Genomic DNA, 27072 nt, shown 5'->3' with positions numbered 1-27072 from the left:
TTCCCATTGACTACATATAAATTTCTGCCACAAAGATTGTGAAATGACAGAGGGGAGAGAGTTTTAAAATAGCCACCTAGCTACAAAACTTACAAGAAGTTTTTATAAAAGTGCCTTTAAAATGCTAAAGCAAGTAATATAATTATTGAATTTATTTGAAATTCTAAGTTTCTTTAAAATGGTCCATGTGGTATGAACAACATCATAGCTTGTACAGAACTGCCTGTATTTAGTTTGAAATACAAAAAGAATGAACATGAACAGTATTCTTTGAGAAATAATTTGAAAATCTTCCACTGCATCATAAGGCCAACTTAGACAAGAGTGTCAACAGTATTAATAGAACTAGCAAAACAAGCTGAATATTAAGGTACTCTAACATTTATGATGATTTTTGGATACCACTGATAAGAATAAGAGCACTTTATGCCAAATTAACTCAGGACACCTTATTTCAAACTATGTGTAACATAACTGTGGTATTTATTCTCAACAAATGCAAAACTAGGTTTTAGGATATGAGCTGCCATTTCCTAGCCAGGGCCTAGTTTCTCTGTTGCAATCTGGTGGCTTTGAACTTTGACATCCACTTTGCAATTTCTTCTGATACTTCTGATAGAACTTCTTTTCGTTCTGGAATGGTGGGCGGCATAGGAGGAGCCATAGCTGGGTACAGGATTAAGGAGGGCAATTAAAGTACTTTTCATATTACAGTTCCAGAAAAAGCCTCAGGTATTTTGGATATGCGTGAAAGTTTCTTTTGTTGATTTTCTTTTTCCTCTTCCCAAAGGCTGTCACTGGTGTCACCAGAAGTGGCCTCTTCACCGCTAACACTCCTCAAAAGCCCAGGCACTCACTGAAGCCCAGAGCACTGCTTTCACTGGTGTCACTGCCAACACTATTCTCCCAGTGGTGTGTCCTTAGGGTTGACTTCTGAGGGACATACTGTCTGTTCGCCACATCATCAAAGACTTCGTGGATGTCCTCAGGAGTCCTGATCTTAGGCAGCTTCTTGGCAGGAAGACTGTCACCACTGCTGGTCTTTCACTTCTGTTTGGCTTCTTCCTTTTTTTTTTTTTTTTTTTTTTTTTTTTTTTTTTTTTGCTGAATTTTAAAGTCATATTGTTTTCCAATATTTACACAGATCCTCTTAGGTTCAACAGTATGAGCAAAATATATTGTTGGTATAGAACTGACTCCAACCCCTAAAACATCATGGACATTTTCATTTTTATCACCATCACCATCATCATTTTCATCACTGTGATAAGAATGTGAACCATTCACTGAGTATGCAACTGACTATTATTCACTTGACCGTTGAGCACTTCTGAATTTGTGAAGTCCTTATAACAATAGCTGGGAGTCACAGACTCTGTTACTTGGTGCATCACATTCACATTTCTATTCTGATCTTCCTCTTCCTCTTCCTCTTCTGAAGACATTGTATCTTCTCCATTTGCTATCACTGTATTAGGCTTGCTATCAGATTCACCCAGCAAAAATTCTTTTTATTCTAGTTCTTCAAGTCAAGCCCACAGTTTCTTATTGATAAGCAAATCCTTGAATTTTACATCATTTACAAATCTGCTTAAAAATATCTGACATTTTGGGTTTAGAATGAGGTTTATGAGCAATTCAGTATTTTGCTTTAAATTTGAAGCCATTTTTTCTTCTCTTACATCAACAATATCACCTGTAGTATCACTCATTTTCTGCAAATCTGTAAATTCAACTCTGGATTCAAAATTGTTCATCACTTTCTAAAAATTATTATTGTTTTTCCTACATGTCCCTTTCAATTCTCAGCTAAGCCCATACTCTGCTTTTCTGAGCATTTGGCAAACCAGTTGTCCCCAAGTAAAACAATGACTTCATTAGTATGGACAAGTTTTCCTAACATGATGGCAAACAAGTCAAATGGTACCATAATACTGTAAGACAACTTATCAGGCAGGGTGCTGAATCTTTCTTGAAGGGCATTATAGTTGTTACCTACATTTTACAGTGCTGGATTTTCTCTTGGCAGCTAGTGACCACTTTTCCTGCTCCTCAGAGCCATGCATTGGGAAGAGGTTGTTAGAGAAACTGATAAAGAGTTCATTTCCCCACAGCCTTTCTGCTACCAAGAAGAAACTCAGCATTTGCAAAGAGAGGATCTAGATGAACAAAAGTGAAAATAATCAGAACAGAAAGAGCCTATGGCACTGCTCCTGGGGAAGCAGCTGTTTTAAATGAAGTGTGGGAGAAGAATTTAAAAATTGAGATATCTCCTCATTTATGAGATGGGGAAATGTTACATAGGGGAAAAAGAGATGGTGAGGAATAGGGGGAAAGAAAGATATCTTGAAGAGATGGCCATAGTTATTTTTCATTGGACATTTTCCAGTTCCTTTTTGGGGATGGAATACTGGCTTCAATGGACTGGTTATCTGGCTTAATATGCCAACTTGCATATTTGCAATAAGATTCATTGCTGGTCATCTTCTCCTTGTTGCAGAATTTTAGAGCTGCTTGTAGCCTCTGTGGTCACCTGCTACGCTCACATTTCATTGAAGAGTAATGTGTTTTGTTATGGGAATTCATAATAATTCAATGACTATCATTTGCGGGGAAAAATACTATGTGCTAGAACCCTCTGTATATTTTCTCAAATGCAAAATACAACTTTCAGAGAAATTTATTGTCCCCAATTTACTGTGCTTCTAAGAAATTACGTGATTTGCTTCAGACCAAGACTCTTAGCATATGCCTCAGCTGGAATTTGAATGCAGGTATGTCCAGATCCTGTGCCACATTCCATCTACCACACAGTGGTTCCTAAGTGCCAACCTGTGTGCAATCCCAGGCCCTCTGCTAGAGATATGGATTCAGTGGGAGTCATTTGGTTGGGTTCCCTCAGAATCAGATCCTAAGATGATAAGGATCAGAGTGCAAATGGTTTATTGGGAAGTGATCCTGGAAAGACTATGACAGGAGTGAGGAAATGGAATTGGAAAGGAAAACAAACTAATAAAATGAGCATTATTGAGAAAGTTACTGCTCTGGCAACTGAGGCTCCATTCTGTTAGGGAATTCTGGGAGATGGTGGAGAACATGCCTCAGAGATGTCCCTTTCTGAGGGTAGGAGGCTAGAGAGTTTCCCAGCAGCTCCCACCCATCATTGGCTAAGAAATGATTCTGGGACATTTATTCCTGTACACCTCTGGCTTCCTCTGAACATGAGCCAAGCATTCTCCTAAAGCAGAGAAGCACTCAGGCAGGGGTTTATAGTTGCTGGGAGTAAGAAAATCCTTCTGTGGCACCTGAGGTAGAGACAAGGAGATATTGGAAGGATTTCAAATATCAACCACAGGATTAAGCTGAGGCTGAGAAACTTGTAATTTTAAAATACTCTCTACTTTACAAAAATGGTGTTGGGAAAACTGGATATCCATATTCAAAAGAATGAAGTTGGATTCTTGCATACACCATATCCAAAAAAAATTCATCAAAATGGTTCAAAGACCTAAACATAAAAGCTAAACCTTAGCAGAAAATCTTTTTAAAAAATTATTTATTAACTTTTTTTCAAATATATTTGTCTCTGCCTTCCCCCCACCACTTTCCCTTCCTCCCACCCCGGCTCCCTCCCTCAAGCCTTCCCCTTTGGTTTTGTCCATGAGACATTGCTATATGTTCTTTAACCTGCCCCTTCCCTTCCTTTTGCCCTGCCCGCCCATTCCCTCTTGTTTCTGTTGGTTTCTTTTCCTTTTGGTGTTGCTGGTCTTATTTTCCTTGCATCTTTGTATTGTTGGTTAGGTTCCACTTATAGATGAGGTCATATGGTATTTGTCTTTCGCCCCCTGACTTATTTCGCTTAGAATAATGCTCTCAATTCCATCCATGCTCTCACGAAGTGTACTAGTTCTTTTTTTCTTTCTGCTGTGTAGTATTCCATTGTGTAAATGTACCATAATTTTTGATCCAGTCGTCTACTGATGGGCATTTAGGTTGATTCCAACACTTGGCTATTATCAATTGTGCTGCTATGAACATTGGGGTGCATAGGTTCTTTGAATTGGGGTTTTGGGATTCTTAGGGTATAGTCCCAGCAGGGGAATCCCTGGATCAAAAGGCAGTTCCATTTTCAGCTTTTTGAGGAAATTCCACACTGCTTTCCACAGTGGCTGCACCAGTCTGCATTCCCACCAACAGTGTACTAGTGTTCCCTTTTCACCACAGCCTCACCAGCACCTGTTGTTTGTTGATCTGTTTATGATGGCAATTCTGACCGGTGTGAGGTGGTACCTCATTGTGGTTTTGATCTGCATTTCTCCAATGGCTAGTGATGCCAATCATTCTTTCAAATGTCTCTGGGACCTCTACATCTCTTCCTTAGAAAAGCATCTGCACAGTTCCTTTGCCCATTTCTTGATTAGATCATTTGTCTTCTTTTAGTGGAGTTTAGTGAGTTCTTTATATATCTTGGAGAACAAACCTCTCTCTGATGTATCATTAGCAAATATATTTTCCCATAGAGTTGGCTCCCTTTTCATTTTGCTGATGTTTCCTTTAGCCATGCAGAAGCTTCTTATTTTGATGAGGTCCCACTTGTTTATACTTTCCTTTATGTCCCTTGCTTTAGGAGACAGATCAGTGAAAAAATTGCTGCGTGGGATATCTGAGAGTTTCCTGCCAATGTTTTCCTCTAGGACTTTTATGGTGTTGTGATTTATATTTAAGTCTTTTATCTATCTTGAGTTTATTTTTGTGTATGGTGTCAGCTGATGATCCAGTTTCAACTTTTTGCATGTAGCCATCCAGCTCTCCAAGCACCATTTGTTGAAGAGGCTGTTATTGCTCCATTTTATGCTTCTGCCCCCTCTGTCAAATATTAGTTGTCCATATAGACCTGGGCTTATTTCTGGGCTTTTTGTTCTGTTCCACTGGTCTACTGGTCTATTCTTGTGCCAGTACCAGATCGTTTTGAGTATAGTAGCTTTGTAATATAGGTTGATGTTCGGTATTGTGATCCCTCCTCATACTTTGTTATTCTTTTGCAAAATTGCTGCAGGTATCCGGGGTCATTTATGGTTCCATATAAATTTTTGAAATGTCTGTTCTATTTCTGTGATATACGTCATTGGTATCGTAATAGGGATTGCATTGAATCTATAAATTGTTTTGGGTAGTATGGACATTTTGATGATCTTAATTCTTCCAATCCATGAACACTGTATATTCTTCCTCTTATTTGTGTCTTCCTTAATTTCTTTCTTCAATGTTGTATAGTTCTCTGAATACAGGTTTTTACCTCATTGGTTAAATTTATTCCTAGGTACTTTATTTTTCTTGTTGCTCTATCAAATGGTATTTTTCTTTCTGATTTCTTCTTCTTCTATTTCATTGCTGGTGTACAAAAAAAAATGCCTTTGATTTCTGAATATTGACTTTGTATCCTGCTGTTTTGCCAAATTCACCTATTAGGTTGAGTAATTTTTTTGATAGAGTCTACAGGGTTTTCTATGCACACTATCATGTCATCAACAAACACTGATAAGTTTACATCCTCCTTTCCTATTTGGATGCATTTTCTTTCTTTTTCTTTTCTGACGTCTGTGACTAGGACTTCTAATACGATGTTGAAAAGAAGTGGTGAAAGCAGACATCCTTGTCGTGTTCCCGATCTTAGTGGGAAAGCTTTTAGTTTTTACCTTCTGAGTATGATGTTGGCTGTCTGTTTTTCATATATGGCTTCATTACATTGAGGAATTCCCCATTTATTCCTATTTTGCTGAGTGTCTTGATCATAAATGGGTGCTGTATCTTATCGAATGCTTTTTCTGCATCTATTGAGATGATCATGTGGTTTTTGTCTTTTCTTTTATAAATGTGATGTATTGCGTTAATTGACTTGCGTATATTGAACCATCCCTGCATCCCTAGGATGAATCCCACTTGTTTGTGCTGGATAATACTTTTAGTGTATTGCTGGATTCAGTTTGCCAATATTTTGTTGAGGATTTCAGCATCAATCTTCATCAGCGAAATTGGCCTGTAGTTTTCTTCCTTTTTAGGGTATTTATCTAGTTTTGGGATTAGGGTGATGCTGGCCTCATAAAAAGAGTCTAGGAGTCTTATACTTTTGGATTTTTTGGAATAGTCTGAGAAAGACAGGGGTTAGCTCTTCCTTAAATGTTTTGTAAAATTCTCCTGTGAATCCGTCCAGCCGAAGGCTTTTGTGTGCCAGGGGTTTCTTGATTACTGCTTCAATTTACCCAGCTGTTATCGGTCTGTTCAAGCTTTCTGCTTCGTTCTCCTTCAGTGTTGGAAGATTATACTTTTCTAGAAATTTGTCCATTTCGTCAAGGTTTTCAAATTTCTTGGCATAAAATTGTGCATAGTAGTGTCTGACGATCCTTTGTATTCCTGTGGTATCAGTTGTTATTTCTCCTCTTTCATTTCTGATATTATTTATTTGGGTCCTCTCCCTTTTTTTCTTGATCAGTCTGCTTAAAGGCTTGTTGACTTGACTTATCTTTTCAAAGAACCAGCTTCTGGATTGGTTGATCCTTTGAATTGTTCTTTTCATCTATATGTCATTCAGTTCTGCTCTAATCTTGACTCTTTCCTTCCTTCTACTTGCTCTGGAATTTATGTGTAGTTGTTTCTCCAGTTCTTGAAATTGTAGTGTTAGGTCTTTTATTTGAAATGTTTCTATCTTTTTTCAGTAAGCCTCTATTGCTATGAACTTCCCTCTCAGGACTGCTTTTGCCGTGTCCCATAGATTTTGGACTGTTGTCTGTTCATTTTCATTTGTTTCCAGAAAATTTTTTTTTATTTCTTCTTTTTTCTCATTATTGACCAATTCATTATTTAATAGTCTACTGTTCAGTCTCCATGAGTTTGCAAGTTTTTGAAGTTTCTCTTTGAGGTTGATTTCCAGTTTCTAGCTCCTGTGGTCTGAGATAAAGTTTGGTATTATTTCAATTTTCCTGAATTTGTGTCCTATGATATGATCTATCTTTGAAAAAGTTCCATGCGCATTTGAAAAGAATGTGTATTTTTCTTCTTTGGGATGTGAGGTTCTATATATGTGAGTTAAGGCTATTTGATTGAGTGCGTCATTCAGCTCCACAATATCCTTGTTGATGTTTTGTTTGGAAAATCTGTCCATTTTTGACAGTGGGGTGTTGAAATCCCCTACTATCAGTGTGTTGCTGTCTATATCTTTTTTGAAATTGTCCAAGATTTTCCTTATATACCTGGGTGCCCCTATATTGGGAGCATATAAGTTTACAATGTTTATATCTTCTTGATGGATTATTCCTTTAAGTATTATAAAGTGTCCCTTTGGGTCTCTTTTTGGGACCTTTGTTTTGAAATCTAATTTGTCTGATATAAGTATTTCAACTCTGGCTTTCTTCTCTTGCCCATTTGCCTGGAATATTTTTTTCCATCCCTTTCTTTTCAATCTGTGTAGGTCTTTTGCTCTGAGGTGGGTCTTTTGTAGGCAGTATATGTGTAGGTCATGTTTTCTTATCCATTCAGCTATCCTGTGTCTTGTGATTGGGGCATTTAGTCCACTTACATTGAGAATTATTACTGATAGAAACCTATTCATTTTTTCTCTTTGTACCTGTGTTTTTCTCTTTCTCACTCTTTTCCTTCATCTTCTTAAACTGGTTCCTTTATCATATCTTATAGTGCTGGTTTGGTGGAGATCTGTTCTTTTAGCCTTCTTTTGTCTGGGAAACTCCTTATTTCCCATTCTGTTTTAATTGAGAGCCTTGCTGGGTAGAGCAGCCTTGGCTGTAGGGCTTTGCTTTTCATTATTTGGAATATTTCTTGCCATCCCTTTTGGCCTGTAGTGTGTCTGTTGGGAAGTCAGCTCCGAGCAGTATCAGGGCCCCCTTGTATGTTACTTTTGCCTTCTCTCTTGATGCCTTCAGGATTCTCTTTGTCTTTGATAGTTGCCATTTTAATGATGATGTGGCTTAGAGTGGGTCTTCTTGAGTCCCTCTTGAGTGGGGTCCTCTGTGCCTCCTGGATCCAGGAGAGCCTTTCTCTCCTCAAATTAGGGAAATTTTCCATCATTACTTTTTTGAGGAGATTCTCTATCCCTTGCTCCTCTTCTCCTTCTGGTATCCCTATTATGCAGATATTATTGCATTTCAGGTTTTCCTGCATTTCCTTCAACGCCTCTTCATTCTTTTTTATCTTTTCTCCATTTCTTGTTCTTTCTCAGAGCTTTTTTCTACCTTATCCTCCATCTCACTGATTCGATCCTTGGCTTCATCCTGCCTGCTTTGGATTCCTTCTACTGTGTCCTTCAATTCAGAAATAGTATTCTTCATATTCTCTTGTGTCTTCTTGATAGTTTCTATGTCCTTTTCCAGGTTGATATAGTTTGTTGTAAGATCCTGATAGTTTCTCTGCAGTTTGTCATAGTTCTCTTTGAGCTGGCTGAGCTCATTGAGCTTCCTTAGAACCATTATTTTGAATTCAGTATCTGATAGTTTCCTTGCCTCTATTTCATTTAGCTGTCTCTGTGAGAAGTCCCCTTTTCCCCTCATTTGGGAGGAACTTCTTTTTCTTCCCATATTTGTAAGAGTCTATTAATTAATTAATTAATTAATCTATTTATTTTTGCTTTTGCTTGAAGTGATCCATCTAGATTTCCTGACTTTGTGGATTAAACTTCTATGTTAGTAGTTAGGTCTTTTTATTGATTGATTGATTTTTTCTTTTCTTTCTGGGCCTGCCTCTGGTGAAGTCAGTTTTTTTTTTTAAATTAATTTATTTACTTTTTAAATACATTTGTCTCTGCCTTCCCCCCACCTCTTTCCCTTGCCCCCTCCCACCTTCCCTCCCTCAGCTCTTCCCCTTTGGTTTTGTCCATGAGTCCTTGCTATATGTTCCTTGACTTTCCCCTTCCCTTCCCTTTCCCTGCCCCCCCCTTCCCTCTTGTCTCTGTTGATTTCTTTTCCTTTCAGTGTTGCTGGTCATATTTTCCTTGCTTCTTTGCATTGTTGGTTAGGTTCCGCTTATAGGTGAGATCATATGGTATTTGTCAGTTTTTGACCCTATATCACCTTCGGTCATTTGTTTAGCTTTCCAGGAGTCTGTTAGCTGTGTCTGACTCCTGCTTTGGGCAGCTTTGTGACCCCTTCCGCCAGGGATCCACTATTCCTGTGGATCGCTCTACACTCTCATGCTGGCTTCTTAATCGTGCTTCCCAGCCTGGAAAGATCCCCTCCCACCTGGGCGCTTATTTGCCCCACCTCGTGCACTTGTCTGGTGGCCGAGCCCATTGGTCGCCTGGCACTAGTCAGTTTCGGGTCTTCTATTGTTTGCTTTCCCTGCTTTTGGCTCTTTGTGTGCATCACCCTTTCACATAAAATGGAGACTATGGAAATGGTAGGAAGTCAGCTCCAGGACTCTCCGGTTAATCCTGTCTCCAGTCTCTCCTCCAGGGTCTCTGGGCAGCTCTGTGACCCTTTTGGCCTGGGATCCACTATTTCTTCAGACTGCTCTGCACTCATGGTCCTGTGTGGGGGCCGGTGTATGCCTGAACTTGCTGATCTGTGCACTTCTTTGCAGGCCCCCTGGGCACCAACCTGCAGGAGCCCTCACCAGACCATGCTGTCGCGGGTCCACACACGCTCTGGCCAACCTTCGCTGGCCACTCGGCATGTGTGTGCATGCCTGCACTGGGTGGTTTTAGGCTGTCTATTGTGTGCTTTTCAGCTTTTGGTTCTTTGGGGGCGTGGTCTGCCCACACACAAGGGAGACTATGGAAAGGAGAAGGAGTTGGGATTACTGGGTTCCTTCTTCCGTTCTTTCCCCAATGCCTCCATTTGCAGTCTCTCCTCAGGGGTCTCTGAGCAGTTCTGTGACCCCTTCGGCCAGGGATCCACTATTTCTGTGAACTGTGTTGTATTTGCAGGCCATCTGGTTCCTGCATGCCCCCTTCTGCCTCTTTGAGGGTACACCCTGCCTGTGCAAAATGGAGACTACAGAATAGTGAGGGTATTGGGACTCCCCTGTTCCTCCTCCCATTCTTTCCCCAGTGCCTCCATCTCCAGTCTCTCCTCAAGGCTCTCTATGCAGCTGTGTGACCCCTTTGGCCAGGGATCCTCTATTTCTTCCAGCCAGTCTGCACTTCGCCCCCGCTCTGCTCACACACGCACAAGCTGTGTGCGGAGCACACAAAAGGCAGGTTAATTGATTTCTTTATGCCTGAGCAAGATGGTAGCTGCATAGTGGTATGTGAGTTTTCACTGTGGCTCTGCTGGCCACCGTATCAGTTCCCTTCACAAAGTCTTCCTCACCAATCTTTTCCCAGGTACCAGCCCACTCAGCTGCCGCCTCTACCCAGAGATCAAGGAGGGTGGCTGCCGCTGCAAATTTTTGCATTGGCCCTTTAAATGTCTCTTTGCATACCCAGCTGCCTGTCTCGGCATAAAGCACCCCTAAGCTTTTCGGGGTTCCATTTTGTCTGTGTGTTTTCCTGGTTTCAGCTGCTGTAGTCTAGGGGTCCCTGTTTATGATTCAGACCCTGTTCTTCTCAGGGGGATCCAGCTGTCTGTTTCAATGTCCCTCTGGTGCTGGTGCCGGTGGGCCCCCAGCCCACCCTCTCAAGCCTTCACCACGCTTCTCACCTGTTGGGATGTGTGAGAGTTGAATCCACTGTCTGTCCATGGCTCTAAGGCTCCTCTCCCTCTATCGTTCCATTATTTTTCAGGTGATTTCTCCACTATTTAGTCACAATTCCAGTTTGGTCTTGGGAGGAGGTCAGCGTGACTCCCATTCACTCCTCCTCCATCTTCCTCCCCTCCTCACCATATTTTCTTATAGGTGCTTCAGTCAAGAGGTTCAACCAGTCAACCTAAGTACACCCAGAGCTCAGCACTGCTGGAGGAGGGGTGGGGTAGTGTGGAGGCAGGTTAGTAGATGCTCAGTTAATCCCAGGAGAATGGATTTTCCAGAAAATTATAATGACATTGGATTTTGTCATGATTTCTTGGACATGAGAACAAAAGCATAGACAAAAAAATAGATAAATTGAACTACAGCAAAATTAAAAACTTACATGCATTGAAACATGAAATTCAACAGAGTGAAAGGCAACCCATTGGATAGGAGAAAATATCTACAAGTCATATATCTAATTAAGGATTCATATTCAGAATATATAAAGAACTCTTACAATTCAACAACAAAAGATAAATAATTTGGTTATAAAATGGGCAAAAGACTTGAATAAACATTTGTCCTACAAAGGTATACAAATGGTCAATAAGGACATGTAAAAATGTTCAATATCACTAATCATTAGGAAAATATATATCAAAACCATAATGAGTTCCAGGCTGGTGTAGCTCAGTTGGTTAAAACATTGTCTTATACACCAAAAGGTTCGAGGTTTGATTCCTGGTCAGGGCACATAGTGAGGATGCGGATTCAATCCCCAGTCAGGGTGCAAACAATCGATGTTTCTTTCTCTCTTTTCTCTCTCTCTAAAAACAATAACATATCTTAAAAAACCACAATAAGATATCACGCCACACTCATGAGATTGTCTACTATAAACAACAACAACAACAAGCATTAGTGAGGATTTGGAGAAATTGAAACCATTGTACACTCCTACAGAGAAGGTAAATTGGTGTGGCCATTATAGAAAGTAGTATGGTGCTTCCTCCTGAAAATAAAATAATTACAATCATTATATGATCTAGCATATACATTTCTGGGAATATGCCAAAGTGGATATGCTGTAGCATGGTGTCTAAGAAATATTTTTACACTTATAGTTATAGCAGCATAATTTCCAATAGGAAGATGGAAGCAACTCAAGTGTCCATAGGTAAGTGAATAAATAAATAAAATGTAGCATATGTATACACAATAAAATGAAAAAAAAAATGACACATGTTACCACATTGATGACAATTGAGGAGATTATATTAAGTGAAATAAGAAGTCACAAGAGGACAAGTACTATATGGTTCCACTTATATGAGGTAACTAGAGTAGTTAAATTCATAGTCAGAAAATAGAATGATTGTTGCCAGGGTAGTGAGGAATGAAGAATTGCTTCTTAATAGGTATAAGTTTCAGTTTTGCAAGATGAAAAGAATTCTGGAGATTGGTTACAGAACTATGTGAATGTAGGTAACACTACTGCACTATGCACTTTAAAGTGATTATAATAAATGTTATATTATTTGTCTTTTATTACAAGTTTAAAAGAGCTCTCTAAACAGTTATTATAAGCAGCCAAGAGAACATTGGACTATATCTGAATGTGTTGCAGATGATTGAAGTGGTCCAAGTCCTACAAAGTTGATCAACCTGCAGCCCTTGGGCTGCAGGTAGCCCAGGATGGCTATGAATGGGACCCAACACAAAATTGTAAATTTACTTAAAACATTATGAGAGTTCTGTGATCATATGGTGCCATGTATTTAATGTGTGGCCCAAGACAATTTTTCTTCTTCCAGTGTAGCCCAGAGATGCCAAAAGGTTGGACACCCCGGACTGTTGCACATGTGCCATAGATTGTGTTATACTGCATTCTACTGATCAGGAAAATGAGGCTTAAGGGGTATGTGAATTGTTAAAAGATAAACTGATGCACATTGAAATTTTCAAGAGTTTATTTGAATGTACTTTGATTCAAATCAGGCAACGCCAAACCAGAAATGTTTAGGAGCACACCACACAACAGGAGCTTGGGCAGAGGTTTTTAGGGAGAAAATGGGCAACCAAGCAAGCAAACTGCTTGACTGGCTGTGGCTTAAGCTGTTGCTTTTATTTAGGAAAGCCCAGTTGACTGTTGGTGATTGGTTATTCTTGAGTTTTATTTTCTCACATTCAAATGCAATGCTGTGGCTTAGTTTTTGGTAAATTATGCAGGATACCAAGCATTAGAGCCAGTTCAGTCCAATGGCGTCTTTGTTTAATTACTTTAATAGTGTTATGCTTAAGATCACAAAATTACTAGATCACAAGCTCAGATAAGCCTCACTTTTGTGATTCCCACCCCTTTTTGGTATGCCGTTCAACTTTCTAGAAACCAGGGGAGTCTGGTTGAAGACAAGAAGGAAAGCTGCAAGGTATTACTATACCATATATTTTTCTAGGATAAAATATTGAATTTTACTTTAATAAGTTTACTCAATTGACATGGAGGAGGAGAAATATTTTTCCTCTTGAGGCTAGAATCCTCCTGTGAGAGATACAAATGTGTGTATCTCTGCTTCAAGAGGAGACAAAGTCAGCATTTCATAAATATTTGCACAATTGCACCAACCTCCATATCTCCTTTCAAGGATAGGAACAAACCAAGTTTGGCTCAGAAGAAATAGTTTGATTTTTTTTTACAAAAGAAGATTTCAGGAGGACTTGGAAAAGGGAAGAACAAACAGAACCACATTTCTCTGAGGCTAGGGGGCTGCCACAGTTAAAGCAGGATTTCTTGGCAACCAGTCCAGTAATGTTTTACTGAAAATAGAGAAATCTGAAGGATAAGAACAAACAAGGAAAATGATATAATATAGACTGCCTCAATAGAACAACAACAAAAAAAGGCTCTTATAAAACTTATGGAAACTCAAGCCCTTTGGGGTGGATGGAAACAATGTGCTATTGTCCTGTAGGAGTCATCACAGAAGAGAGCATATCTAGAGAGAGTATGGAAGCTCTTCTTGTGCTTTGTCTGAAAAGATATTTTTTTTGTTGCCATATATAGAATGATGGAGAGAGGAGTGCTAGTGGGAAGGTCAGTTAGGAAGAAACTTCATTAGCAAGATGTGACCTTGGGTAGAAGCAACAGAATGAAGAGAAGGGCAGGTGTGATAGATGTTTTGAAAGTAAAATCCATGAGGTTTGCTGCTGTATTGGTTATTGAGGCTGAGGGGTAAGGGGAACCTGGCAATTCAGTTTTTGGCTGAAGCAACTAGATAAATGTTGGTGAACCAGAAACACTGGAAAACAGGGTACTGGGCCAGGGTATGGTAATGGCAGGCTCTATTTGGACATATTAAATTTGAAGTGTGCAGAAGATGAGCAGGGTGATTGGACATGTTCTGGTGCTTCACTTTGGTGCTCTGAAATTTTTTTGTACACACAAAATGAAGGTACTCATACCTCACTCACAGAGTCGTTTTGGATTTGAGAAGCTAATCTGTGCCAACTTTGTAGAATTGGTAATGCATTTTGAAAGTATATGATAAAACTTTTGGAAAAGGAACATATAGGCATACCTCAGAGAGTGTGGGTTTGATATTAGACCTCTGCAATAAAGTATCACAATAAGGTGAGTTGTAATCTTTTTACTGGTGGAAGGTTTTGCATTCATTTTGTAAAACAAACAAAAGTCTGTGAAGCACAATAAAAATGAAGCACTATAAAATAATGAGTCTCTATTAACAGGTAGAAATATTTGTTCCCAAAGACAGTGAGGTAGTTGTGGACATTGGTAGCCAAATGTAAGCAATCAGCATAGTGTCAGGAAACTCTCTTTCCTACAGAAAACAAATCCATATACAGTTTGTGTGGAGGGTGATGTGTGTGTCATTGTGAAAGCATAGGTTGTGTGCATGCATGTATGCTTATACTTTTCTGTGTGTATGTGTGTGTGTATTCAGTTCAACACAGGAGTAATGAGGAAATGAGAAAGGAATGAGAAAGAGGTTTCTAAAATGAAAGCTGGAGAGATAAAACCAGATTTAGGTGGCTGGTAATCATGTTTAAAATATTTGCCCTTTTGATCAAAGTAAGGTATAAATACTTTAGAGAGGGAGGATTTGTTGGCTGTGCTCTGGCCACTGTTGGAGATGGACACTCTTTTGGATACAGGGAGGACCTGATCAGGGGGAGGGGGAGCATAGGGAAAGGGGAGTGAACTGGTGGAGTTGTCAAGTCCTTCTTTCAGATAGCTAGAACTCACTGGTGCCTGGCACAATGAGTGAGCCTCAAATGTCATCAGAAACCATTGGTCCACTTCACCTCATGGTCCAGTGTGTGGTTTTGGAGGCATTCTTAAGAACTCATGGCTCTTGCAACTGTTGCCCCTGCTATGTGAGGCAATTATAGTTACCTTCAGTTTGTGCATGCATGGGTCTATGTGACATGAGAAAATAATTACATTAATACCTAGATGGCCAATGGGTCACACAAATAAGTTTACTTATAAAAGTGTTTATTTATAAGTAAATACAATATATTTTTATTTATTCAAAATTTTATTGACAACTATATTTACTGATTATTACTTGCATTTCTTTATTTTAATTTTAAATTAAAATTTAAAATATTTTTTCAATTTATACTTTTGATAAAAATACATTCATGTTTTGGTCATTAAAATTCAACCCAATTACATTTTATTTGTAGTCCTTTAAATCTTAAATCCTTTCATAACAAAACACAGGTCCAGCTGCCTGCTGCTTCGAAAGACAAACCTGAAGAGTCAGGTGCTGACGTAAAGGAAAGTTGTTTATTCAGATGCCAGCCAACTGGAAGATGGGGGGCTCACTCATGTCTCAAAGCCCATCTGCACATCTCAGTGGAGGCAGAGGTTTTTATAAGGAGGGAGAGGTGAATAGAACAGAGAGATCAAGGGAGGCGGCTGAAACTTTCTCTATGTACAGATTAACACTGTCTATCTGGGTAAGTGATGGTCTGGTGTGCATCATCCTGTCTACTCATACTGGATTCACATTATCCTGAACTTTTCATCATTCTGGCTCTACAGTTGAAGATCAGCAAATCTTCTGGAGCTGGGATGCCTGAAGGTCAGAGTCTGTATTATTATTAAGTTAGTTCCTAGGATTCTTATACAAACATGCTGCTTATCTACAAGCTACATATTAGTCAGAGTCAGCACTAAAAGAAACAGTGTCAAAAGAATGATGGGGTGAATTACAATTCCCCACTGTTACACTTTAAACATCACTGACAGAACTCTTAGGTTCTTGTAATTACTCAAGCATCTTCTAGATTTTTCCAGCTTTCAGACTTACAGAAGTTGAGGGCATGCTGATACATTTTATTTTGCCTTTATGAAGGTACATTAGTCAATGTAGATGGTGGGACATATTTAATGATGTAATGACTAGTTAGAGCTTTATATCTTTTGAAAAGGAAGATATAGTCTGTGGTTTTCATACGAGTGGGACCCTTCAAGTGTCAAAGCTGGGTCTGTCCTAGGGCACACAGTGTTGGTGTTGGGAGCCCTGGTCTCTGCTCTTTGCTTTTTATTAGAAACTTTGAAATGAGATTCTTTCAACTTACAGGAATGCATATTCTAGTTTCATGGGAGTTTCCCCTGTGTTTCAAATTGCTTCCTGGTCCAGGGTAGAGCCCTGCACACCCAGCAGGGGACCCTGCACCTGCTGTTTATTTTTCTACTTTTTACTTACCTTCTATGCCGACCTCTTTGTGCAAACATCTCAAAGTCTACTGGTTAGGGCAGTGGATGATTGTTGTTACTCCCTGGATTCCCCTGCTCCTTCTAAGGATGTTGTCTGATGTTGTTGCTCTTAGCATTTTGTTTTGCTAATGTACTATTTATGACTGGAGAGTCTTATCTCTGATTATTTATAGTTTTCTCCTATCCCACCCAATCAAAAAAGCAAAAATGCTCATTTCAGAGAATTATCAATAAGCTTGTTGGGTGGGAATTCTGTTTCAGGAAAGGTTTCCATGTACTTTATTTCTCTTTCTGTTCCCCCAACCCCATGTCAAGACTATTGCCCTGGCCAGTGTAGCTCAGTTGGTTGGAGCTTCATCCATTGTGGGTTCGATCCCTGGTCAGAGCACATACGAAAAGGCAACTGATTGATGTTTCTCTCTCATGTCAATCTCTCTCTCAAAACAATGAAAGATGTCCTCAGGTGAAGACAAAAAGTATTTTGTTAATAATTTCCCCCCCACCAATAGGCATCTCTGAAGAGTAGTGTCAGAGGCAGTGTGAACCACAGCAGACATACGTGTTGAGCATGCAGTATTGTAATCTTTTATTCTTTCACTGGCTTCTATTTTGAAAATATGTTTGAGGCAAAGTTCCCTTTTTTTTTAATTTGAGAAATGCTGGTACTTTGTGATGGTTTGATGAAGACATTAAGTTTCAGACAGAGGAAGATTTTTTTTTAAAGATTTTATTTATTTGTTTTTAGAGAGAGGGTACAGGAAGGAGAAAGAGGGAAAGAAACATCAAAAGTGTGGTTGCTTCTTGTGCACTCTGCACTGGGGACCTGGTCCACAACCCAGGCATATGCCCTGACTGGGAATCAAACCAGGGACCCTTTGGCTTGCCAACTGGTGCTCAATCCACTGAGGCACACCAGCCAGGATGGGAGGAAGATTTTTAAAATTTGCTTTTACTCCTATCTTTACTCAGAAGTTTATGTAAAAAATTTAGTAAAATATTAGAGGTATCACTCTAAATTGATTTTCAATCAGTGCTTTTTAAAAAATCCCTTCACTTCAAAATATCAAATCTAGTTTTAAAGACAATTTATACTGAATCTAATGTTTAATTGTAGAAAATTAATTAGGTAACTTGTAATACATTGCTATTGAATACTGTGCTACCAATAAAAATCATCTTATAGGAGAATATTTATTGACATATTTTTACAGAGAAAAAGTGAGCTACAAAATAATAATAGTATGGTGATATTTATGTAATATACATTTATAAGTACATGAAAGGCCTACATTGATATATTAACCCAACCCCTCTCTGAGCAATGAGATTTTGAAGAAGTTTTGTTATTTTTAAAACACTTGAGCTGTTCTACTTCTCAACTTTAATGTATTGAGCAACAATCAGTTGTAAAATTAGAGAAATGTTATTTGTAGAACAAACATAAGCCACATAACATAGTTCAAGGGTGAATTTCATAACATGACATTAATAACTTCCACTGGTGGAAATTCTGGAACCAGCTCCTTGTTCCTGGTATAACGGCCACAATAGAGAGGACAAGCTCACACTCAGAACTTCCCCGGCCCTGTACTTTTGTATTTTAGCATATTGTCAATGATAAGGGGACCCTTTCTCTCAGTATGAGCCAGTGGTGCTGATGCACTTCTCATCTTCTTTGACCAAGAGCCAATAAAAACATACATCATTATTTCCAGATAGATTTCTTGCTTCCCAGGCAAAAAGATTTAGACAAACCACGGATTTTCAGTACTACTTGAATTACTCAGATTGATATTTATTTGTTTATAATTATACCTCCTGTCTCCATATCTCCTTTCCTATAGGGAATTACCCAGATAATTACCCAGTCATTCCGATGTGTGACTTCTCCCCAAAGGTCATATGCTTTGGTCCCACTGTCAGGAAACATGCGTTTCTCATCTTCAGCAAGGATTGTTCTTGGCTTTAAATTCCAATACTTAGCACTTGGCAAAATTGAGATAAAACACATTGGCAGTTTTGGGATCTATGAGCCAACAGCTAAGCCTTTATTTCAGTGAGACCAAACTGCTACATCTATTCTGGAAGTGCATTTGGTATTTTCTCTAAAAAGGCTTCACATTGCTCAACTGGGGTTTCTAAAGCCAGTCTGCTTTGTAGTCCTGAAGTAATATTTCCTTCTCACCTACACATCCACAGTGATCTGGGAGGGTCCTGAGGCTGGAATGCAGCTTGACAAAGCACAGAGGAAGACCTGGGCCTGGGTCTTGCTCAGAAACTGGCCCAAGGGCTTGGAGCCACACAGCTATGTTCCCAAGCAAGAGTATAACTCATAACTTCAAATGTGTGTCTCCAAGTGAAGGAAGCCTGCCCCAAAATATCCAACATACTCTTTAATTCTGTATTTTGATTTATTGCTTAGATAGGGGTAAGTTTTTAAAAAAATATTTTGGAAGGATAAAATTTACATACAATGAAATATGCAGTCCTTCAGTATTGATTCAATGAGTATTCTTTTTAAGATTTTATTTATTTATTTATTATTTTTATTGTTCAAATACATTTGTCTCCATTTACCCTCCACCACTTTCCTCTGCCCCACCCATCCCCATCTCCCTCCTTCAATCCCTCCCCACCTTGGCTCCATCCATGTGTCCTTCATACATGTTCCTTGATTTGACCCTTCCCTTTCCTTTCTCCACTACCTGACTACTTGTTTCCCTCTTTTTTTTTTTTTTGGTTTCTTTTTTCTTTCAGTGTTGCTGGTTATATTTTCCTTGCTTGTTTGTTGTGTTGATTAGGTCCCACTTATAGGTGAGATCATATGGTATTTGTCTTTCACCCCCTGGTTTATTTCACTTAGCATAATGCTGTCCCATTCCATCCATGCTGTTGCGAAGGATAGTAGCTCTTTCTTTCTTTCTGCTGTGTAGTATTCCATTGTGTAAATGTACCACAGTTTTTTGATCCACTCATTTACTGATGGGCACTTAGGTTGTTTCCAGCACTTGACTATTATCCACATGTGTACAATCACAACTTGGTACAAGATACAGAATATTCACATCACCTCAGACAGTTACCTGAAATTTTCTTCAATTAAGCACCTCTGCCCCAAATCAAGGCAATCCCGACCTGGCTTCTAGAACCAATGGATTAATTTTGCCAATTATACAACTTCATATAAATGGAATCATATAATATATGTTTGGCTTCTTTCACTCAGCATGTCCATAATATTTACTCATGCTATCGAGTGCATCAGTAGTTCACTCATTTTTAATGTTGCGTAGAAGTCCATAAATATATCCTGTTGGTAACCCACAGGCTATCATGTGAGACTACATTGAGGATTTTTGTACAAAGCTTCTTGTTGATATATGCTATCATTTGGGGGTGGGGATAAATGCCTAATAGTGGAATTTCTACATTGCTTAAGACATAAGCATATAATTAATAAATAGGAAATGAAATGGATGATTTTGAAAATCACAATTTCTGGTAGATTAATGACCTCTCAAAGATTAAAAAAAACAACAAAGAACTATGATTCTTTCGCAATTTTTAATACAACCCCATTTATTTGAGATAAAAGCAACTGAGACACAGAAGGGCCACATAAACCTCTCCCTTGGCTGTAGGACCAATAAATAAAAAAGTAGTAATCCAGATCCCACTCTCTGATTCTGTGCTTCCTTAGAAAGGACTATCAGAAAATTTTATTTCTTCCCACTTATGAGGTAGGAATTAATTCTAAATGGATGAGTTCATTTTCTTGCCTTGACCCAGAGTGAGCAATATTGAATACATGATAACTATTGAATCTATGAAAAACTGTATTATACATGAAATCACACAGTATCCTATAGCTGTAGACCTTGACCAGATAAGGTGAATATACATTATCTTGAGGGCATATCCTGGAACTAAATTTCCCCAAAATACATCGGCTTAACTCTTATTGAGGAAATAAATGCTGATAATTTTTGACCTAGTAATAGCAATTCTACTTCTAGAAACTCGTAAGGACATAACATACAAAACTGTGGAAGATTTATGTAGAAAAGTGTCTGCATTGTTTATAGTAGGAAAATACATAGCAAATTCAATTATTAAAAATTCATATAATGGATTGTCATGCAGTTACAAAACTGTTATGAAAAAGGTTAATTTTAAAACACAGTAAAGTTGTATGAAAAATACGTTTATCTCAAAAAGAGAAACTAAGACAATAATTCCATTTACAACTTCAACTACAAAAAATAAGATACCTAAGTATAAATTTAACCAAGTAGGTAAAAGACCTGTACTTGGAAAATTATAAGATACTGAAAGATAAACTAAAGAAGATACAACTGATTAGAAGCATATACCATGTTCATGAATAAGAAGAATTAACATCATTAAATGTACATACTACCCACAACAATCTATAGATTCAACACAATCGCTATCCAAATACCAATGGCATATTTCACAGAACTAGAACAAACATTCCAAAAATTTATATAAAACCACAAAGGATGCTAAATAGCCTTAGTAATCTTGAGAATAAAGAACAAAGTTGGAGGTATCACAATACTGAATATGAAACAATACTACAAGGCCATAGTAATTAAAATAGCATGGTACTGGGATAAAAACAGGCATATAGATTAATGGAAGAGACTAGTGAGTCCAGAAAATGAACCCACATCTTTCAAATATGGTAAATTAATATTTGACAAAGGAGGCAAGAACATACAATAGGTTAAAGACATTCTACTCAATAAATAATGTTGGGAAAATTGAACAGAGACATGCAAATGAATGCAACTAACCACCTTGTTACACCATACAAAAGAATAAACTCAAAATGGATTAAAGACTTAAATGTAAGATTTAAAACCATAAAAATCCTGGAAGAAAACATAGGCAGTAAAATTTTGGAGATCTCTTGTAGTAAAAATTTTTTTTCTGATATATCTCCTAGGGCAAGGGATCCAAAGAAAAAGAAATAAACAAACGGGACTACATCAAATTAAAAAAGATTTTGCACAGGAAAAAAAATCAATAAAATCAAAACATAGCCCAGTGAATGGGAGAAGATATTTGCCAATGACACATCCAATAAGGGATTAATACCCAAACTTTATAAGTAAATTATACAACCCAACACTGAAAAAGATTAAAAAATGGGCAAAGGATTTGAATAGATATTCCTCCAAAGAGGATATGCAGATGGCTAATAAATATTTAAAAAGATGCTCAATACCGCTAATTATCAGAGAAATGCAAATGAAAACCACATTATCTATCACCTTACACCTGTGAGAATGGCTACCACCAATAATTCAACAAACAAGTATTGGCAAGGATGTGGAGAAAGGGAACACTTGTGCACTATTGATAGAAAGCAGATTGGTGCAGCCACAGTTTGGAGTTTCCTCAAAAAATTAAAAATGGAACTGCCTTCTGACCCAGTGATTCCACTTGTGAGAATATATCAAAAGAAATCTCAAACACTGATTACACACACACACACACACACACACACACACACACACACCCCTATGTTATTGCAACACTATTTACAATAGCCAAGGTTTGGAAGCAGCTCAAATGCCCATCAGTGGGTATGTGGGTAAAAAAACTGTAGTATATTTTATTCAGCCATAAAAAAGAAAGAAATCTTACCTTTTGTGACAGCATGAATGGAACATGGAGAGTATCATGCTAAGTAAAATAAACCAATCACAGAAAGATGAACACAATATCATTTCACTTATATGTGGAATCTAATGAATGAAATAAACAAAAAATAGAAACAGACTCATAGATACAGATAACAGACTGACATCTGTCAGAGGAGTTAGAGTGGCTAGGTGAAATAGGTAAAGGGATTAAGCAAAAAAATTAAATAAACTTATAGACACAAACAACACTATGGTGATTATGAGAGAGAAAGAGGGGTGGGAAAAGTAGAAGAAGGTAAAATGGGGATAAATTGTGATGGGAGGAGACGGCTTTGGGTGGTGAACACAATACAATAGGCAAATGATGTATTATAGAGTTATACACTTGAAACCTACATAATTTTATTAAGCAAAATAATCCCCGTAAGTACAATAAAATATAAAATATGCTTTTATCTACAGTATCCTTAGAAATCGTCTAAAAGAGAATAAGTAAAATAAGAATAATAATACATAAATAGCTTACTAAAGCAGTTTTGATATTGAGGTGGAGGGTGTCCTTTACGTTCTCTTTTTCACTTCTCTGTACTTTCCAATATTTTAACACGTGTTGACTGGATACTCATTCCATGTCAGGCGCCCTCCCAGGTGCTGAGTATGTAGCATAAACTAAAACAGAGATCTGACTCCATGGAGCTCATATTTTTGTTAGGGGTCTGCGGGGCACAGAGAGTTAAGTCATTAAATAAGCAATATACACCATTTGGTTAGATGGGGACCAGTGCTATGGAGTAAAGTTAAACAAACCATAATGATTTGGAGAACTGATGGAGTTGGAGTTAGTGGTAGAAGTCACTATTTTAAATAAAGCAGTAAGAAGATGCCTTACTAAGAAGGTCGCATTTCCATTAGAACCTGAGATGGGGAGGGGATGGCTTTTAAATACATCTAGAAGATTGTCCTTGACACAGGGGTAGCAGTGCATGGGCCCTCAGGTGGGAATGTGTCTGGGAGGCAGAAGCATAGTGAGTGTGCTGTAGAAGAGGTAGAAATGAGCTCAGAGGACAGGACCTTCATCTTATAGGATTACCTTGGAGTCATTGTGAGTGAGACAGATATCTTCAGGGAATTGGTGCAGAGGAGCAAATATCCTTGATGCCTCCCTGGCTTCTGTGAGGAAGATGCACAAGGTGTGGGGTGATAGACCAGACAGGAGATAATGGAAGCCTGGCCAATGGCAGATGGGATAAGATTCAGGTATATTTTAAAGACTGAGTCAACAGATTTTGCTACTTGGTTGGATGTGAGGCATGAGGAAAAAAGAGTCAAGGATGACTGAAATTTTTGGGGTGCACCAGTGGAAATGTGATGTTGACAATAAAGAAAAAAAGGTGGATAAGGAGGGATAGACAAGCAGTTCTGTTTTGGAGTTGTTACATTTTGATGCCCAGTAGACACCCAAAAGGATAACTGGGTAAGCTGTTAGAAACTCATATCTTAAGCTCAAAGGAGAGGTGCAGGCTGAAGATAAAAAAATGTACCTCATTTGGTTAGAGTGCCATCTTGATAGGTCAAGTTTTCAGGTTTGATCACTGATTAGGGCACATACAAGAATCAACCAATGAATGCATACATAAGTGGAACAACAAAATGATCTCTCTCTCTCTCTCTCAAATCAATAAAAAAGACTTAAAAATGTGGGAATTGTTAGAGTATATAAATGGTTTCAAAGTGATGAGATCAGATGAGCTCATTAGGAAAGTGAGCATGGTTAGAAAAGATAAGCTCATTATGAAGAGAAAAGGGGAAAAAACAAATCAAACTGAGAAGGGGAACCAAGAAGCTGGAAGCTAAGTGTCAAAGTGCTTAAGAAATGAGGCATGACCAACTCCACCTGGTAATGTTAACAAGTCAAGAAGGTATCCTGACAATGAATGTAGTAGTGTGGACATCATCAGCTATTTTGTCTCTAGTACCTAATACAGTGTGTGGAACACTAGAGGTACAAAATGATTGATAGAGTGGCAGGGTCATCTGAACTGGGATCACATACCCTTGGTTAGAGCATGCTTAGGAGAAAATGGGAGAATAAAATAAGATTTCTTTTCATGGAGATTAGAAAACAAGATGGTAGCTGGAGGGGAATGTAAGGTCAGGACAGAGATTTTTAGGTGGGAGAAATTGCATATCTGCATGATGGTAGGAATGATCCAGCATGTGGGAGGAATGCTGGACCCTGGATCTGAGGGTCCCTGTCCAGGGGCCAGCTGAGGTGGGAGTGTGGACTCTGGTTCCTGCAGAGTCTGTCCCGGGGTTGTCACTATTGGGGAGAAATAATAAATCATTCTAGACACTTCTCTCTGTCTGCCAGGAGAGGGGTAAGGCTCTTCCCCCTAGTGGAGAAGACCCTGAGTGCCTGTGTCCAAAGGCTTTTATTGAAAGGGTTATCAATGGGGTCAGGTAATAGGAATGTACAGGTGATCTCATTACATCAGTACATTAATGTTTACAGAGAATAAGTAATGTTTAGGAAAACAAATGGCAGGAACATACTGATTTACATGGGTCCATTTACATGGGTCTGAGACAGGATGAGTAAACATGAGGGTGTAAACATAAGGGCACCAAAGGGTTTAGGGTTAGGATCTGTGAGTAATATAAATTTCCTGCCCAGCATGAGCTGGTTTTCATAGCTTTTGAGGGAAAAAACAAAGCATACTTTAAAGAACTTACTTCTAGGCCTGATTTCCCCTGGGCACCACCAGATCCAATTTAGGGCTATCGCCAGTATTGTTTCAAACCTAAGCCAGGCAGGACGAGGGCAGAGCAGCCAGGAGATAAGGAGACTTCTTTCAGATAGAATGAGGACCCCAGCCATATCAAAGCTGAGGGGTGAGGGTCTTTCGCCCTTTCTCTGTGTCCCCCAAGTTTTTCCCTGATACCCAATGCAGCAGTGTCTGTCTTAGGTTTCCCCTTCCATTGAGTGGTCTTACCCGCCATTGACTAACCAGCCATGCTCCAGGGCCAAGCAGGGTGATGCAGGGGGACAGGTTTTATCTCCTAGTGGCCTGTTTTCCCAAGACCTCTTTGATTATCTCCAGCCTTGGGGCCCTCTTGACTGTTGGCAAGACTGCAATTCCTGAAACCAGACAGGGTGTTTCCCAACACCAGCAGAGAGAAAAAAAAATTTCAAAATATTATACCTACAACCATAACAAACATTGATATAACAGATTGCCAAGACAAAGACACCTTGATCAACACAGGACAAAAATGCAAGCTCAACAGGTCAAATCATGAAAGTGTGAGCTGTCAGCAGCACTGAATAGGAGGTGTGGTCTCCTGAATTCTGCCCCTAATTCTGCCCTGACTTGCTGGGGAATCTGGATAGGCAATTTGGCCTCTCATTTTGCCTGCTTCCTCAACTACACAATGAAGTGTTGAGATTGACCTTCCCAACTCACACACCTCATGATAACTCACTGAAGGACCCGCAGTAGGCTGTCAGCTACCTGCTATCAGTGTGCAACCCAGAACCCAAGTAATGTGAGCCTGTATCCATACTCTGTGTGAGCCAAGTATGGGTACCCAGCAGGGAAATAATTCAAAGCATTCTGTGCTCAGTTGAAAGACAAATCCTTGGAAGCAGTGAAGTCCCACTCAACATCTTGAGGAAGTTTTCATTCAAATCTAGTATCAACATCATATGAAATATAACTGTCAGTTTTTGAGCCTAAAAAAAAATTCAAAATGGAGTTAGGTCAAATGAATGTCTAAATGTTGAATAGAAGGAAGGGTGAGAAGTCAGAGGCCTCTTGTGTTGGAGTTATCAGGAGTCTCCCCAAGAAATATTAATTGTTGAAGTGTGTTCTAATATGAGCAGAAAATTTTGGAGTTGGTAGTGAAAGGAGGCTAAGAAACTCATTATCTTCTATGCTAAATGAAGCTCCTTGACAAAGGATCACTCGTGTGGCACATTTAATTTTGTTATTTATCACTCCATATGTTGCTGTTTTGCTCCACTACTTTTTTATTCTTATTGCTGAATGACCTTGAACAAGTCACTTAACATTTTTGAGAACCACTTCCCTGATCTTTAAAATTGGCAGAGTATAAAAGATTTCACAGAAGTGTAGAGAAGATTAAAATTTGATAAAAATTAAAAATAAAAATAGTAAAAATAAATTAAAAATTTGAAGAGTTGTATAAAAAGTTCTTTGTACCATAATTTTTGAGCCAATTTACACAATGGAATACTACACAGCAGAAAGAAAAAAAGAACTACTACACTTCGGGACAGCATGGATAGAACTAGAGAGCATTATGCTAAGTGAAATAAGCCAGGGGGCAAAAGACAAATACCATATGATCTCACCTATAAGCGGACCCTAACCAACAAAACAAAGATGCAAGGAAAATAAGACCAGCAACACTGAAAGGAAAAGAAACCAACAGAAACAAGAGGGTAGGAGGGAGGGGAGAGAGGGGGAAAAGGAAGGGAAGGGGCAAGTCAAGGAACATATAGTAAGGACTCATGAACAAAACCAAAGTGGGGAAGGATTGAGGGAGGGGGAGGGGAGAAGGGACAGGGTGAAGTGGTTGGGGAAAGGCAGAGACAAATATATTTGTAAAAATAAATAAATTAATTTAAAAAATGTTCTTTGTAAAGTGTAAGGGGCATAAAACTGTTAGTTCCATCTTTCAATAAATATCTATGTTCCAAGGCTGTTTTATGGAAAAAAAGAAAACTGGAAACTTTGGAGTGTAGTTTAAGCATAAGCATGGATTAGAATTAGGCACAAATGTACCCAAATAGAAGCTCTGAATTCTGGCTGAACACAGAAAGCAATATTGGTCACAGGTGAAGAATCCATCAATAGAACATGTATACTTGGGACAGCTCTGCAAAGGACTTCATCTTCCTGGAATGGAGAAAGCTATGCACATCTCTGAGCATCAGGCTCAGCATTA

The 27072-nt window shown here is 38.8% G+C and overlaps 1 pseudogene; it reads right to left on the bottom strand.

Annotated features, from left to right (window-relative positions):
* Window positions 1-837: 837 nt before the first annotated feature.
* LOC129070110 (unconventional prefoldin RPB5 interactor-like) lies at window positions 838-25101 on the bottom strand (annotated as a pseudogene).
* Between the last annotated feature and the right edge of the window lie 1971 nt (window positions 25102-27072).

Source organism: Pteronotus mesoamericanus, unplaced genomic scaffold (assembly GCF_021234165.1).
Source record: "Pteronotus mesoamericanus isolate MK-2021 breed Mesoamerican mustached bat unplaced genomic scaffold, CSHL_Meso_final contig_245, whole genome shotgun sequence".
NCBI lineage: Eukaryota > Metazoa > Chordata > Mammalia > Chiroptera > Mormoopidae > Pteronotus > Pteronotus mesoamericanus.
The sequence above is the reverse complement of the archived record's forward strand: the minus strand, read 5'-3'. Positions and strand labels throughout refer to the sequence as shown.